This window comes from Triticum aestivum, chromosome 1B (assembly GCF_018294505.1).
Source record: "Triticum aestivum cultivar Chinese Spring chromosome 1B, IWGSC CS RefSeq v2.1, whole genome shotgun sequence".
Taxonomy (NCBI): domain Eukaryota; kingdom Viridiplantae; phylum Streptophyta; class Magnoliopsida; order Poales; family Poaceae; genus Triticum; species Triticum aestivum.
This window is the reverse complement of record NC_057795.1, coordinates 77,361,478-77,375,093: the sequence shown is the minus strand read 5'-3', so window position 1 is coordinate 77,375,093 and position 13,616 is coordinate 77,361,478. Positions and strand designations below refer to the sequence as shown.

General features: G+C 45.3%; 1 long non-coding RNA gene across 8 annotated transcripts; it reads right to left on the bottom strand.

Moving 5' to 3' along the window:
* Window positions 1–709: 709 nt before the first annotated feature.
* Window positions 710–4,852, bottom strand: LOC123108346 (uncharacterized). Of its 8 annotated transcripts, none has more exons than XR_006451880.1 (8): window positions 4,293–4,852; window positions 3,786–3,964; window positions 3,449–3,698; window positions 2,631–2,803; window positions 2,412–2,536; window positions 1,926–2,008; window positions 1,421–1,490; window positions 710–1,038 (listed from the first exon to the last, which is right to left on the bottom strand). It is a non-coding gene; the product is annotated as an uncharacterized lncRNA (long non-coding RNA). The 8 variants fall into 8 exon arrangements; XR_006451888.1 differs by having other exon boundaries at window positions 1,421–1,463; XR_006451881.1 differs by having other exon boundaries at window positions 1,421–1,463; window positions 1,926–2,005.
* Window positions 4,853–13,616: the final 8,764 nt, after the last annotated feature.

The following is a 13,616-nucleotide window of genomic DNA, read 5'->3' as shown; positions in this document are numbered from 1 at the left end:
ATCACATTATATTGAAAACATGTTTATTCCATGTGCGCGATGAAAAGATATTCAAGGTTTAGTTGTGGTCAAGCACATATGGCAACAAATTTAATCTCCTTTAGTCTGGATAAACAGTAGCTTGCCGTTGCGCCAAATGGCGCAGAGGCACGCTAAATCCATGTTTGCGATGAAAAAAATATCCATGGTTGAATCCCTTTTAATATGAAACATGATGGGTTCATGTCTATAATTAGATATATATACACATCTTATTTTGGTAGCAGTCCCATTTAAAACAAAATAGAGTTTTTTGGTTGGCCGCTTGGAGTACAATCGTTGGGTCAAATAGCGCAGAGTCCCATTTAAAACCATGGGCGCATTGAAAATACTTGATTTTTTTTGTAATTTTAGGTGTGAGTAACCACTTGATACCAACACAAATCATTTTAATCGAAACTTAATAATGATTTCTCTTTACAAATATTTACGTACTTGAGCATGCACAATTTGTGATCAATTCCATTTTTAAACATGAGATTGAAGTAGCTAACATTTTGCATTTAAGATAGCATATGATGAGATAGGAACAAAAGTTTGGTTCTTCTTGAGACTCACCAAACTTCAATACACACATTCACTAATACACAGACCCAACAAACTCAGATCAGTGGTTTCAAATAGTTCAGCCTGCAATTAGAAAGTCCAAGGAGTTATGAACTTGTGCAACTAAAAAAGTAAACATATTTGACAATAAAATGTACTTAATACATGATAAACATTGTGTACAAGAGAATGGTCAATTACATCATATAATTTGGTTCTATACAAAAGGAAATTTCCTCTTTTGTGTACATCCTAAAGACCACCCCCTTGTGATGAACACTTTATCCTTCGAGTCAAATGGCAAAGCTCCTGTCCTTTGTGGCAAAATAATACCCATCAATGTCCAGAGCAAAAATATTATGTAATGCATCGCAACTGATTGCTTGTTTCATCTCCGCAACTATAAATCGTGTCTTCAAAAGGTTGCAGAAGCTCTAAACTTCTCCGGAATAGCTGCAACAGAAAATAATAAGCTATACCATACTCAAGTTGACCACTGCAACAAAGATCGTTATAAAACAGAAACTTCAAAGGCCATATCAGGTAATGTGTTGATAGGATTTAGAAAACAATTGCTGGAAAACGAATATATTTCTCAACACCAAACAAACTAAGAAAAACATTTCAACACTAAAATAAAACTGCATCAAGCACAATGGTTCCACTATACTATGTCGACGCCTAATTGCTAATTTACATTTTACGATTGATGGAACAAACAACATATAAAGAATCACGTTTGAAGGATATCAAAAGCTTGTAGCTTGGAAATCGAAAACAAGACAAGACACATGAGACTTGTAGGACATATATTTCTCAAAGAACACAACCGAACCTTAGTGTGCAAAGATCATAGTGCTCGACCACCAATCCTTGAACTGGTTAAAGTACAAACAAAATTAATCCTGTCATAGAATAAAACCATTATGACCAACTAAATCCAACCTGACAAAATGATCCACAGAACATTTGATGTGTCGTTAATTGCTAGTTGTTATTTTTTTGGAAAAAAACCATGGCGCAACATATCTTGTATTGCCGTTTACAGAACAAAGGAAATTCAAGCAATATTTTAACATTAAATTTATCTTCCATCCTAATGATAGCCTCATACAACGCCACATCTTTAAGCTTGAGCTTTTGAAAAATACCATACAAATATGTTAGATGGGTGCAAACGCTTCTATTCTCGTTATTAATTTGTTGCAATGCACATTTTTAAGATATACATACAATTCCAGCTAGAAATACACTGACAAATTGCCATTGAAATCATCATAGGAAATTAAGAACAGGATGCACCTTTTTCTTGAAAGAAAATAAAGAAAGAAAGAACATACCAGAATTTTAATATGATTAGCAAAGAGGTGGAGAACCATAATCCTTCTTCAGGCAGAGACAACAGCGGACGGCTTGGTGCCTGCTGAGGAACGTGTGACATTATGTGACTAACCTCTTGGCAGATGAGCATGCATGAAGAACATCAATACAAAAAGTGATATAAAATATTAAGAAGTTTTAGGTTCATTTATGTTATTTGAAGCCAAAATGTCCTAGCCAAAGAGAGTTGTACCGGCAGAACAAACATTCCAGGTTTCTTTTGGAAGCCACAAGAACAAACTGTCAAACACACTACTGGTATTCATACAGTCGATATTGCTACAACAGAATGTGCGAAAATTCTTAATGTTCTTTCTCTTGATGAAAAACAGGATGTTTGCATTATGGAGGATTAAATGATGGCAAATTAGATGTAGCCAAATTGAGCATAGAGATTCATGCATCAGAGGATAGTGGGTTTCAGAGATGTTGTCTGGTTTCCAGACCTACAGGCAGCCGACAGCGTCTCTGGTTGTACTGCTTGGTGAACCCGGACACTGGGCAGGCTGTCGATGGACGTACTCAGCCTGTCCAATGGTGCGCTCGATCTTGAAGAGTCCAGGGCATTCACCTGGCCATCAATATTTTGCATCAAATATCATAGAATCCTCTAAATAAATATGTCAGGAATTCTTCTAATACTATAGTAACATCCGGCATCTTACCTCCCTCTCTCTTTCTCCCTCCTCTCCTTCCTTCTCTCTCTGTCCCTCATCTCTCTCTCCCGTAGGGACCGGGCCATGGCGCTGGATCGAATCGAACACCCGAGTCATTGCCTCTTGCCTGTAGGTCGCCGCCGCTGCCGGAGATGCCCGCCATCGCGCCCGCATCCGCATGCCTTGGTTTGTACATGAAAACATATGAAACATTAAAAAGAAGAGAAGCAAGATCTGTAGTGTTCCCATCAACCATTGAAAGATTTAATTAGGAATGAATTAGTTGTGCACACAGTAAAGAGTCAAAGCTTAAAAACAATCATAACATATTTAGTCAAATCAGCAGCAATCTGAAATTACAACTACCACGATATTTTTAGAAAACAATCTTGCAAGCGAAGCAGGATAATTGCCACAATCTTCTAGGAATTCATGGCCCCACCTAGCTAGTATCAACAAACGTCAAAAGTTGGTGATCCCATGAATGTATTAAGTGATTGTCTTAAAAGTTTGTACCAGACCTCACACAATATCCCTGCAAAAAGTGGACAAACTGAAACTACTAATACTTTGAACTTGCACAAAACTGAAAGGTACCATTTTTATTCACGCTACATTTATAGGCTGCTTTTTAGTTACAGAAAGTTGGGAGACACATAATCAAAGCAAGCCCGCAGATAGTGATAGATGAGGCAGAACAACTACTATAGTGAAAGTATCCAAGCAATCAACCAATGATAGAAATACCATGCAAATATTATCCAAAAACACAAACAATAAAAGTTATTAGCACTCTGCCGCAGAAATCAAATAGGGGAGGTATTGACCTGAGGTTTGCATTATCAATTTGTATGTTGATGCCATGGATGGTCGAAGATCGGCTACGAAGCTGAGGCACAATCAATGGTACCTATGACATCCAGGAATTAAAATCATTAGTTTATATGGAGGCGGGGAGGATAGGAGCACACTACCACAGATAACCACATAATCGTCCTGCAAATGCTTCTCGTCGGCAAAAGAATATATTGCCACCAAAAGTCCCAAAGCCAACCATTCCAGGCCCAACCTCAACATCTGCAGAGCGGTCAAGTACAAAATAAGTGTGTTGATGCCATGGACGATCGAAGATCGGCTACGAAGCTGAGGCACAATCAATGGTACCTATGATATCCAGGAATTAAAATCATTAGTTTTCCAAAAATGAAGTATGGAGGCGGGGAGGATAGGAGCACACTGCCACGGATAACCACATAATGGTCCTGCAAATGCTTCTCATCGGCATAAGAATATACTGCCACCAAAAGTCCCAAAGCCAACCATTCCGGGACCAACCTCAACATCTGAAGAGCGGTCAAGTTCAAAATAATTAGTTCTGTAGCACATATATCTTGAGCAGAACTCTTAATTTGAATCATTTGAGGCAATTATCATTCTATATAACCAGCCTAATTAATCCCCCGTGCAAAAAAATGTACTCTTAGCAACAAAAAAAGCGGATAATGGAATAGGAAAAACACTAAAATGTCTACTTCCAGATTCTTTTTTTTGCGGGTTACTTCCAGATTCATGGGCGTGCAAGCACTATGGAGTAAAATTGAACAAACAAATCTAAAATACATGGGATGAGAAGGAGGAGGTGAAGGAACAGGAAGATAGGGAGGTTCTCACATATGGAGGTGCCACCAGGGGAGAGGGCGACGGCGCCGCTATCCCTGCAGTGACGGCACGCAGGTGGATCAGCCGCTTCTCACTGATGGATGCAACCTCGTCCTCCCTGGCCTTGGCCGCCGCCGCATCGGCCCTCTCCGCGCCCGCCTCGGCCGCCTCCATAGCTGGGCTGAGCCGATTCGCCTCCTGGCTCGCATCCGCTGCTTCCTTCCTCCGGCCGAAGACGCGCTGGTTGAGCTCCTCCTCCGTACCTATCTCGCATCGAGGTCACTCCTCCTCCCGTGGCTTCCTCGCAACCTAGGGCAGATGAGAACCTCGCGAGGTGGTGGATCTCATCGAAACGGACGGCGAAGCCCCTAGGTTGCGGCTGTGGTGAGGGGAGGAGGGGGAGAAGGGAGAAAGAAGGAGAGGAGCTGCGGCTGTGTTGATTGGGATAATGGGCTAGGGTTTCCCACCAATGGCGGCTGGCCAGGGAGAGAGATCGAGGAGGGAGGGAGCAGTGCGGGCGAGGGGATTGGACGTGGGGCAGGGAGGGAGTGGTGCGGGCGGGGGGATTGGGCGAGGCCTACCCCACACTCCCGCAAATGGCACGGCGCGCATGCGGCGGGCGGGGAGAGGGTGATTCTGCACCTCGAATCAGCTCGCCCAGCCAACACGGGCGCTGCAAGATCCCAATGGTCTGCAGTAAAAATGAGTAGTGAAACAGCCAGCGAACATCCAACGCCTGAAATGAAGTCAAAGATCAGACTTCCGAAGATCGAAGGACCAACGAAGCCTGCCATCGAGGGAGCTCCCTGGTAGCGAGTTGGCTAGCCTCTTTTTTGTTTTAAATATCACCACATTGTTTTCTACTGATGGTTCAGTGGGCTACCGTGGTTCGCACTGCTGGTTCACTGGGTTGCCGTGGTTCGCACTTCTCCGACCTGAGTAGTACTCCCTCCGTTCCTAAATATAAGTCTTCATAGATATTTCACTGCAGACCACATACATTTGTATATAGATGCATTTTATGTGTAGATTCACTCATTTTTCTCCGTATGTGGTCCATAGTGAAATCTCTCCAAAAACTTATATTTAGGAACAGAGGGAGTAGTATAGTATACTAGTAGTATATACCGCATCATTCTTTGCTCCTTCTTACTACTCTGACATGTGGGAGAGTCAGCATCTGCGTCGACGTGTCATGCACCAGATTAGAGCACGGAACGGAAGGGGGGCATCACCCCAGTCGGAGCACCAGTAATTCATGACTATAGTGAGTGGTCATATCACAAGTCTTTCCAGCAGTAACGCGCCATCAAATCGCACAGCCCCACTCGTTCACCCTCCTTGCCTCTCTGTCAAACCGCCTACCTGAAAACTGCCGTGTGTACTGCCTGGGAAAAGCCCCGCCCTCAAATTTTAACTACGCGAAAATAGTTCGAGCTTGTTCGTTCTATATAAATACAGTACTTACTATATGTTTATTCACCCGTGGGGTTGTTCAATGAATGGAGGGTGGGGAGCACAAGTGACCAATACTGTAGTACTACTACTAGTAGTAAGTAGGAGTCGTACAGTAATCACCTTAAATAGAGAGTTTCTTTTCTTTAATGCCACGTACACAAATTGAAACGCTTGTTGTGGAGAGAAAAAAGATAATCACTCCACTATATATGGACGCAGGGCCTAAGCGCTTGCTTTACTAGAGTTGCTCTCTTCATTCTCTCATCCTCTCTAGACAGTGCTAGCGACATTTTCTCTCTGCTGACCGCTGGTCACAGATCCAACCGGATCCCTTCGGCCGGTGCGTGTACAGGACTAGAAGGTGCATCGTTCATGCGGTCATCGCCACTGAGGGAGGAAACCCACAACTGCCGGAGGGGACCGATTCTCTGCCTGTGCCGTTCTCTCCGACACAGCGCCAGCTCAGGAGGTCCTCCGACCCTTCTTCCTCCCTGCCGTATTGTGCGCAGATCCGACCTGCCGCCGCCGACATCCCGGTGACCCTCAGGTATAAGTTCTTCAAAAGAGGCCTCCCTCTACTGCCCCAGCTCCCCACGTTTCTGCATGTCCATCTTTTTCTACTGCCATCAGCTCTTCCAAAGCCACCTAAATTTTTAGTATTATTAGAGGTAAAGCTACTTCATGCATTCAAATTTAGGGCTTTGTTCAAACAACGAAGAAATGGGGGAAAGTTGTAGCATGAATCTAGGACTTGATTCAAAGATGAAATAATATGGTGAAAGTAGTAGAGACCGGATACCCAACCGGTCTATTGGTTGAAAAAGGGAAATAATGGGAAAGAAAAGTACAAAGTGGATAAGGAACAAATCTATTATTGGTTGAAAAAAGGATAGAAAGTGGCGGTTGGTGGACAAGTCAACAGAGTATGTCCAGGATTAGATTTGCTGCCATCACATACTAAAAGGTCTCTAGGATTAGATTTGCTGCCCTCACATAGTAAAAGGTCTCCAGGATTAGATTTGCTGCCCTCACATAGTAAAAACTCTCCAGGATTAGATTTGCTGCCCTCACATAGTAAAAGGTCTCCAGGATTAGATTTGCTGCCCTCACATAGTACAAGGTCTCCAGGATTAGGTTTTCTGCCCTCACATAGCATGAACAAACTCGGCATCACCACTTTATGCCTCCTTGTAGGTACATTGTGTTGATGCGTCCACTGTCGCATGTCCTTATACCAACCTTTTGCTATTGTTAATGTAAGGGCGCATGTAAAATGAAGCAATCACACTGTTACCTTAGGGACCTGCTAACCAGTGTTATTGTTAATCTACTGCCTCCAGTGATAAGATGCAATTAAACTGTGTTACAAATGGCACTCCTGCTGTTTTCCCCAGTATGATAAGTAAGTTGCTACTTTACGCTGTTGAGTGTCCTGGTGTCCCCACGGTCCCATGCCCTTAAACCAACCCTTTAGCTGCTGTTGATTTACTGTGTCTGGTAAACAAGCAATGCCACCATTAAAGTAATCCCATATTTCAGGAATCTCATTGTTGATCATAATGCTTCTGGTAACATGAAGCACTGCTGACATTTTAAAATTTCTACTGTCTTTGCGTGATTGCCATGAATATAATTAAGATGCTTCTTTTCATTTTGTATATGTTTCATATACTCTTATTGACCAGCAACTATTTACTTTCTATCTTTATATGCAAATAGGAATATCCATTTCACCTTGTTGCTACTGTGACCTTTTGGTGAACTGCACAAAACACTTTTTTTGCAATGAGTGTCTTGTGCAGTTCAACTAAAATGTCACGTGGGCAACATCTCTCAATTTTGGTGGAACTGCACAAAATGGTGATTGGAGTTTCCAAAATCTCCGTCAAGTTCTGTTGGTAATCTCGTGCAACATTTTATTAGCCTTTGCAAGATGGAGCCATCACTGTCACCACAATGGCACTTTATTTTAGTGGAACTGCACAAAAGGATAAGAAAATTATAGGTGCACCTTACATGAGTCAGACAACCAACCTTAATGCTCCTCAATTTTAGTGCAACTACTAAAGAAGAACCTGCCAGCTCACAAGAGCAAGTACTTCTTGCTAGCTGAATGATGCAATCTTTGCTTCATTTAGGGTGAACTGTAGAAAAAGGCGCATGAATTGAATCATGGAACTCTAGGCAGACCTCATCCAAGTATATCTATAGGTTGAGTTCAAGGAGGCCGCTATTAAAGCGAAATCATGCTCTCCTGTCTCCTTGTTTCTGTTGTGCAAATAGGAATACTCAACTACAGATGTTGTTACGGTCAAGAGCATTCGCCAAGTTCTTCGATTGTATGACATGGCTAGCCAATATGGATTTAATCCCGATATTCACTTTATCCAAAGGCTCTGATGGGTTGGTTCTGAATCTTGCAAGCTGGGAAACAGTGAGATGTGTAGGCATCTTTGTTGTACTTATTATTTGAATCTTATTTGTTGGTTCTGAATCTTGCAAGCTGGGAATCAATGAGATGTGTAGGCATCTTTGTTGTACTTATTATTTGGATCTTATTTGTTGGTTCTGAATCTTGCAAGCTGGGAATCAATGAGATGTGTAGGCATCTTTGTTGTACTTATTATTTGGATCTTATTTGTTGGTTCTGAATCTTGCAAGCTGGGAAAAACGGTATGATGATGTAGAAGATAACAACCATAACAAACAGTTCAAACTTGGTAGTATTATCTTTGTGAAAGTGCGACAAATGTGTTGATCGTGTGCATCCTGAGAATAGTAATTCTAATTGTTGTGCATGTTGATCCTATGGCACTGATAGAACGAGCCAATGCATTGCTTGTTTTAAGTATAAATTTCTATTAAAGCTAATTAAATTTAAGTAAAGTGACCACTAACTCCTGTTATTATAGTACCAATACAGACCCGCTCGTGAACCGACGTGTGGCCGGAGTAGGTTTCTTAATGGAGGCATTTGAATGCGCCGAGGGTGCATCTTCTGCCGGGCGTGCAGTGGAGGAGGGAGGGGTAGTAACTGTTGTCGCCTGTACACACTCAGCTTACTGTTGAATCCAGTTCCCCAACAGCTGAAAAACAAACTGATGCCACCGCCTACACACTCGTTCACTCGAAGAGACTACAATGGCGATCCGAGGGGTGAGCCTGCTGGATATGGACTTCAGCAAGGAGTTCCCATTTGAGTTTGCCGTTCAGTACTATGGCTGCACCAAGTTGAATGTGATGTACACCAACGATATGGACTCGGTGAAGCTCTGCCTCGCCTCAGTCCTATGGCTGCACCAGATTCTGGAGCATTCACCCGTTTCATCGGCAGCGCGGACTGCACCTTCGCTACGTTGGAGAGAAGGAAGAATGCGACAATTCGGCCATCTGGTGCAACAAGATTGTCGACATCTAGAAGCAATACAAGATCATCAGCAACGGGTAGGAGAAGGACTCCGTGGTTGACCTCGCTGAGACCATCATCGACCCCTGATACGCCAACATGAAAGAAGACGACCTGAACACGTGGGAGGTACCTGAATCTAGCGTACATAACCTACGCGTCCAAGCACGCATACGCATGCTACGACATGTAAAGGCATATCTTGGACATGAGGGCGTCACTGGTTCCCGTAACAGACGAGTACACGGACAGCCGCAGTGTCATGATCAAGCATGCCAGGAAGGTCTAGATGTTGTACTTTATCTGTTTATAAGAACCTTTATCATCTGAGTGTTTCATGCATTGGCCTATGTGTTGTAATTATGTGTTTTGTCCGAAATATTTCTTTTAAGAACCCATTAACCTGATTGCTTTTTTTAGTAGCTATTTGCTTATGTATGTAACTAGTTCACTTGTCCGTTAAAAAACTATTTCACTCTGCTGTCGTGCTTTGAATCTCCTTCCTCCCAACATATTCCTCTCCTCAGGTGGACCCAGCAGGTCTCTGAATTATCTCCCACTTTCTTTTTCGATGTAAACTGAGTTTTCTCCCAGTACTTTCCCCTAGAACCAACTCAACTGTCCCATGTCTAGCCTAAAAAATAATAATACCACACATACTATTAACTCATCAAATTAAAATGATATTTTATTTCGTAAGTTGAAAGTTCTTACAAAATAATAATAATAATTGTTTATACATAACTTGGCAAGTTAACTCCTAGTGATTGCGTACATAAGCTTGCAAAGATTTTACTGACCAATGGAGTAATAGACGTGCAATCATGTGTTTATGTTTTTTTAACATTTTCTGTCTAGCCCAACATGATATTTTCACCCAGCCCAGCAAGTCCGCGGATTTCGAGAAAAATGCAAATGGGATTTAAACGGGCTGCATAGATGCTACATCATTGTTTCACCCAGCCCACCAAATGGACTAAAAAACAAATGGACTGGCTGACATGTGGTCCAGTAGGTCGAAGCCTAAGAAGGCATTGGATTTACATCCAACGGCCGACATTCTTCTTCAATCTCTCGTGTTCTTCCCCCAGCGCTGCCAGAACCGCCTGCTCCAGCCTTCGGCGTCCAGCGGCATTGTCTTGCACTCCTCAGTGAAATGCTAACCCGCCGACGGCCAAGCCATCCCTCTACTCCGCACCTCTCGTTATTCTCTGCCGAGTGTAGGCCCACCCCGCACCCGAACCAGTCAAGTTTCCCATTCCTCTCCGTCTGCGACTCGACTGCCACATATTCCCCATCTCCGGGTCGTTCCAGTCTGGAGCCTCGCCGTCGTCCATCGCCTTGGTGCGCTCGGCACGGCGTGGTCAACATACAACAGTTGTCAGAAGAGGACTGTATGTGGAGAGCCTGACGGCTGGGACCCACGAGGTCCATGGTCGCAGGCAAGGAAAGTTCCTCCTTATTACGCACTGTACGTGCACTGTACGTCGGAAGGGCTTCTGTATTTCACGAAAAAATGTTCCCCCCGCTGACAGGTCGGACCCACCAGCTATATCTTCGCACGCAAGGAAGTGCCTCCTTATTATGCACCAAAAAGTGAATACCCCCTGCTAACTGGGACCCACCATAGTAGGTGGGCCTACTAAGTTGACGAGGACGGAGGGCTTTGTCAACTTAGTCAATATTCATCCAATGACCATAGTGCTTCTTCAACCTCTGGTCTTCTTGCTCCAGCCGCCCAAAGCAGCACCGGTCGTTCCACGTGCTCCTGCCTCTCGTGGCCGTCTATGATGCCGCGGAGGCCTCACCGCCCCCTACTACTCCCACCGCTGGCCCAGGGTATCCCTCTACTCACCCACACCCCCTGTTATTCTGCAGCGACGGAAGCCTCACGCCACAGCCGAACCAGTGAACCCTCGTACTCCTCTCCGCGTGGCCATCCACTACTGCGTCTTCCCCGGCTCCGCGTGGTCCCCTTCCTAGGCCTCGCCGTCGTCCACCGCCTTGGTGCTCTCAGTGCGGTGTGGTCAATGTGGTAAATGACCGACTTTCATCGGAAGAGTACTCTACATGGAGAGGCTGACAGCTGGGTCCACGACCACAACCCAACTTTTTTGTGATTTGGCAAGTAAGTCGCTTTGTCAGGCCTATTGGGCTGCAAATCTTTCAAGACGAGGAGAGCTTCATTCGGCTGGCAGAGAAAATGGCCTATCAGTAATGAGAAATGGGTTGTACATTTTTAAAACACATCAAACCAACAATTGGTTTCAAATATCTTTTTTTCATTTCGAGATTTTAAATTGCATTTATTTTTATGCGTGGACAATTTGTTGGATTTTATATTGATATACATTTATTTTTAAAATCATTTTGAATGTGACTCGAAATTTCGGGATTAAAAACAGTTCGGACCGCACCGAAATATGAAAATTTCGTATAATTTTTTAATAGTGGCCACAATATGGGCTGTAATGCTAACAAAACGAATATGGGCTCCAAAAAAGACCTTAAGAATTAGCAAATGGGCTGTAAATTATTAGAAATAATGGCAGATGGGATGTTTGTTGTTTTCCACAGATTTGAGGATTTCCTAAAAAAAGGTTCACGCACAAGCAGTGACTGTTGGATTTCCATCGAACGGCCGTCGTGTTTCTTCAATCTCTGCTCTTCTTGCTCCAGCCGCTCAAACAAGCGTCGACGGGACTGCCTGCTCCCTCCTCCCCGTGGCCGGCTGTGCTGCCGCGCAGGCTTCACCGCCCCACCGTACTCCCATCGCTGGCCTAGCCATCCCTCTACTCACCGACACTTGCTGTTATTCTCCGGCGACAGCAAACGAACCAGTAAACCCTCGTACAGTCGTACTCCCCTCCGCGTGGGAAACAACTGTCGAGTCTTCCCTGCCTCCGTGTCGTTCCCTTCCTAGGCCTCGCCGTTGTCCACCGCCCTGGTGCTCTCGGCGCGGCCTGGTCAATGTGGTCAACGACCGACATGCATCTGAAGTGGACTGTATGTGGAGAGGCCGATAGCTGGGTCCACGGCCGCACGCAATGAAAGGCCTCCTTATTACGCGCAAAATAATGATTCCTCCACCTGACATCAGGGACCCACCGAAAGGGCCTCTGTATTTCACAAAAAAGACGTTACCGCCACTGACATCTCGGACCCACCAGCTATATTTTCGCACACAAGGAAGTGCCTCCTTATTACGCACAAAAAAATGAATACTCCCCCTGTTAGCTGGGACCCAATATAGTGGCAGGCTGACTTGTGGGCCTACTAAGTTGATGGGATGGAGGGCTTTGTCAACTTAGTCAATATGCATGATTCTAGCTCCAGTGACCGCATGATGTCCATCCAACGGCCGTAGTGCTTCTTCAACCTCTGTTCTTCTTGCTCCAGCCGCCCAAACCGTACCAGCGCCGGTCATGCCTCGTGCTCCTGCCTCCTGTGGCCGACTGTGATGCGGCGGAGGCCTCACCGCCCCCTACTACTCCCACCGCTGGCCAGGCCATCCCTCTACTCACCCACACCCCCTGTTATTCTGCGGCGACGACAACCTCACACCGCCGCAAACCAGTGAACCTTCGTACTCCTCTACACGTGGGCATCCACTGCCGCGTCTTACCTGGCTCTGTGTCGTCCCCTTCCTAGGCCTCGCCGTCGTCCACCGCCCTGGTGCTCTCGGCGTGGTGTGGTCAACGTGGTCAAGGAACGGCTTCCATCGGACTTGGACTGTACGTGGAGAGGCTGACAGCTAGGTCCACGGCCATAGCAAGGAAGTGCCTCCTTATTACGTGCAAAATAATTGATCCTCCACCTGACAGCGGGGACCCACCCGACGGGCCACCATATTTCGCGAAAAAATGTTTCCCCCCTGACTGTTGGGACCCACCAGCTACACCTTCGCCCGCAAGGAAGTGTGTCCGGGCAAAAAAAAAACAAAACGATTCGCCCCCCTGACTGCTGGGACCCACCAGCTACATCTTCGCAGGCAAGGAAGTGCCTGACAGTGGGGACCCACCTGGTCGAAGCGTATGTAGCATTGTCATTCTGGTCGCGAATGTGTACGTACATATATACTGGTGGATGTAGAGGCATGCACGTGTCATAGTAGAGGCGTGCACGTAGCATGTACACGTACGAACAACGGCCAAGGTGCAAGAAAGAAAATACGGCCACATATGTGTACATACGGGCGGTGTCTCGAACGCCTACTTGCGTATACGTATGGCGAGGGCTTGTGTACATGGCTGGGTCGGAACGGAGAAACAGCGTCGTCGTCATGTTCATGGGGAGGCAATGCAATGCGTTGTGTTCATGGGGAGGCAACGAAATGCGTCGTGTTCATCGGGAGGCAACGGAACGCGTGGGAGCCAACTGGCTGGGTCAGAACGGAATGCGTGGTCGTGTTCATCGGGAGGGCTTGGACGGAACATGCGATGGAAACGAGGCCTGGCGTATGGCAGAACGGA